Genomic DNA, 3,914 nt, shown 5'->3' with positions numbered 1-3,914 from the left:
ATAAAACTATCTGAAAGGATATAAAAATTAGTAAATGAATCAATAACAAATTAATTTTTTATACATACCCCCTTACGAGACATGAATTTGTGGACTTTGGGTTTCTTAATACCATTCTTATGAGCCTTCCTGTTCTATATTAAAAAGAAAAATATATATATATACATATATATATATATGTATATATCAGTTAAATGATAAGTAACATTGAATATGCATTATTTGTACCACACAGCTACAACACATTAAAGAACTTTTTAATAGTTCTAGGTCAATAAAAAAAAAAAAAAATAAAAATAACACTATTAAAATGTATAATAAAGTAATCCTTAATAATGACTTATATGTAATTTACATAAACAAGTAAATAATGTTTATAAAGATGTAGAACTGTCACTTATAAAAATAATGGGAACATGTTTATTAAAAAAAAAAGGAAATAACTGAAAAAACACTGTTTAAAAAAAAAAAAAAAAAACGATTAAGATGAACTATATATATATATATATGCATTATCATATCTTTACTTGGTTATGATTTGTGTGATTCTTTGATTTTGCCATTTTGAACTATTCCTTTTTTAACGTTGTATTTAATGATAAAGTGTTGTTTATATAAATATGTTAATGTACTTCGACGAGTTATATATTTCTTCGCTTAAAATTTTATATATATATAATTATATGTTTATATATATTAAATGATTAATTTTTGACTCTTTTTTTTAAAATAAAAAAATTGTTAATATATTTTTATTTAAACATTATGTAAAAAAAAAATACGAAATATATATATATATATATATAATTTCTATGGATATATATTTATATATTTTTTTTTTTTTTTTTTAAAGGTGACCATTAACAAAGAACATTATTTATGTATATACGTGCTTAAATTTATATGAGCATTCATAATATATATACCATTATGTTTTTATTCTCACTTTAATCCCTCATAAAAAAAAAAAAAAATAATAAAAATAAATAAGTGACCGTTTTTATAAAAAAATGAGCTAGTTACTAAATGATGTACAATCAGCACACAAACAAAAAATAAAAATAAAAATAAAATGTTCTATGTTCACATCAACCTGTATATTTCTGTAAAAATTTATTAAATTAAAAAAAAAAAAACTTTGTATGGAGTAAATAAATACATATGTAAATATATTTTTGTTTTCCTTTACTTCTTTTCTTTAAATTATGCGTCGCTTATGTACCCACAAAGTTCATATTTAATAACTTTTCCATAAATATTAAAAAAAATATATATATATATATATATATTATAAACGTCGCTTTTTTTTTTTTTTTATTTATTTTTTTAATGCTTATATATAAAATACTTGAAATAGGATTTTTATATATTTATTTGTTTTTTATTTGTTTTTTATTTGTTTTTTATTTGTTTTTTATTTGCTTTTTATTTGCTTTTTATTTGTTTATTTTTTTTTTTTTTTTTAACTTAAAATAAAAATAGAGAAAATGTTAAAGAATTTTTGGGTACCTTTAGAATCCAACCCAGATTCGTTGTATTTATATTCTACTAAACTTGGACAATGTAAATTAAAGTTTGAGGATATTTTGGGTTTTGATAAAGACCTATTAGATATGGTTGGTTATGTTTTTGCAGTTTATCAAACAAAAAAATAATTAAAAAACCACATAATTAAACAATTACATAACCACTTATATGTCCCCTACACACATACATATGATAAACACTATAAAAAAAAAAATAAAATAAAGAAAAACACACACGCATACATCATAAGCACATTTTTTAAGTAAACATAAGCACATTTTTTAAGTAAACATTAATGACACGCACATATCTTTCTCTTTCTTTCTTCCTATATATATAATATATATATATATATATTTTTTCTTTTTTTTAAATATAAATTAACAGATACCTAAACCAGCGCATGCAATACTACTATTATACCCATTAAATGAAAATTTTGTAATACTTTATTTTTTTTTCTTATCCTCTTTTTTTTTCGTCTCTTCTCTTTTTTTTTTTCAAACTAATTACCTGTTCTTTAAAAAAAGGAATTAAAATTTTTTTTTTTTTTTTTTTTTTTTTCTGTTATTATCAATTAGAATAATGAAAACAATTCAAGTGAAAAAATAGTAAATAAAGGTATTAGTGACGCTTTTTTTTATAAAGCAAGTAAGCATTATGGTTACATTATCGCTTGTATAATAATCTATAAATATACATACCAATATATATAAATGTATGTGCCTACGTTTATATGCTTATGTGTGGATATATTTATAAAGACTGTTTTTAATTTGTGCATTGTAAAAAAATTATATAGCCTCGTTCGTTCATTTATTTTTGTTCTAATCCATTTTTATCTTTATTTTTTTGTTTATTAAGACTATTCCAAACTGTTGTGGTACAATTGCTTTGATACATTTGTTCGGAAATTTGAGAGATAAATTTGAAATTAGTAAGTTTGACTTTCCATCTATTTACATTTATTTTTTTACTAAATTATAATATAGCTGTATATATATATATATATATATTAACATTGATGTGTTAGTTTTTATAATACCATCTACGTATATGTTATATGTATGCTTTCGTTGCTTCTTTTTAAGGCAAGGGTTCTATTTTAGCTAATTTTTTTGATAAAGTTGAGAAAATGACTCCTGAAGAAAGAGGAAAGGTTTCGTTTTACATATCACACATTGTGTTAAAGAAAAAAAGGAACGAACTATGTGAATATTTATTTTTTTCTATTTTTATTTTTATTTTATTATTATTATTATTATTATTATTATTATTATTATTGTTATTATTATTTTTTTTTTTTTTTTTTAAACATTTATTCAAATTGTTGGTTCTTACTTTTGTTACTTCCTTTTTTCTAGGAACTCGAAAATAATAAGAGCATTGAATTGTTACATCATGAATGTTCTGGTGGCCAAGCATCTGTAGGAGATGATATAAATGTTAACACACATTATATTATTTTAATGGAACATAATGGAGAAATTATCGAATTGGATGGAAGGAAAAAACGAACCAATTAGTCATGGTCAAAGGACTTCCAGTGAATTCATATACGTAATAAATATATATGTCATACGTCTCAATCTGTGCATACAAATATACAACAAAACCTGAACATACACATAAATAAATAGCACGATAAAAAAAAAAAAAAAAAAAAAAAAAAAAAAAAAAACAACCATTAAGGTGCATACAATACACGTTTATATTTTTTCACATTTCAATAAACATTTAAAATTTTTTATTTTGTTATTTTAGGATGTAGCAAAAATAATACAAAATGTGTTTATAGAAAAAATGTAAAGGAGATAATAGAATTTCAGCTTTAGCAGTTGTACCAATTGATTCCAATTAAATAATGTTTTATTTTATTTTATTTTTTTTTTTGTTTATAATAAAAAATATAATTTACTATTATGCACATAATATAAGAATTACATAAAGTATATTTATTTTTATTTTACACGATATTTATTCCATATTATGCCTTAAAGTATATTGGAATGTGTAAACGTTTATGTAAATATACACATATGTAACACGTGTTTTAACATATTAAACATAATATAACTATCATAAAAATTTATTACTTTTTATTTATTATTTTATTTTTTCGTTTTAATTGCAAATATGTATTCATCATTTATTGATTGGTATTATAAATATTATCAACATTTTTTATATGAAAACAGCATCTAATAACAGTAACAAAATACATAACCAACTTGAAAAGTTTATAACATACAAAATAAAATAAAAGTAATTAGTATGTAAATAAAAAGGAAATAACAGTGCTTAAAAAAAAATAAACCATTAATAAAAAAAAAAAAAAAAAAACGTTAACAACCCTTGTTTTATTTTAATGTATCAGTAAAACACAC

General features: G+C 20.3%; 3 long non-coding RNA genes across 3 annotated transcripts; 2 read left to right on the top strand and 1 right to left on the bottom strand.

Moving 5' to 3' along the window:
- Positions 1-724, bottom strand: LOC113223605. Its single transcript, XR_003308800.1, has 2 exons — positions 528-724; positions 1-134 (listed from the first exon to the last, which is right to left on the bottom strand). It is a non-coding gene; the product is annotated as an uncharacterized LOC113223605 (long non-coding RNA).
- A 773-nt stretch (positions 725-1,497) lies between these two features.
- LOC113223604 lies at positions 1,498-2,167 on the top strand. Its single transcript, XR_003308799.1, has 3 exons — positions 1,498-1,616; positions 1,915-1,968; positions 2,109-2,167. It is a non-coding gene; the product is annotated as an uncharacterized LOC113223604 (long non-coding RNA).
- A 282-nt stretch (positions 2,168-2,449) lies between these two features.
- LOC113223603 lies at positions 2,450-3,306 on the top strand. Its single transcript, XR_003308798.1, has 4 exons — positions 2,450-2,464; positions 2,619-2,686; positions 2,892-3,087; positions 3,292-3,306. It is a non-coding gene; the product is annotated as an uncharacterized LOC113223603 (long non-coding RNA).
- The last annotated feature ends 608 nt before the right edge of the window (positions 3,307-3,914 follow it).

The sequence above is a fragment of the Piliocolobus tephrosceles genome, unplaced genomic scaffold, assembly GCF_002776525.5.
Source record: "Piliocolobus tephrosceles isolate RC106 unplaced genomic scaffold, ASM277652v3 unscaffolded_41927, whole genome shotgun sequence".
Classification (NCBI taxonomy): domain Eukaryota; kingdom Metazoa; phylum Chordata; class Mammalia; order Primates; family Cercopithecidae; genus Piliocolobus; species Piliocolobus tephrosceles.
Note: the sequence above shows the minus strand (reverse complement) of the source record. Positions and strands in the feature narration are given on the sequence as shown.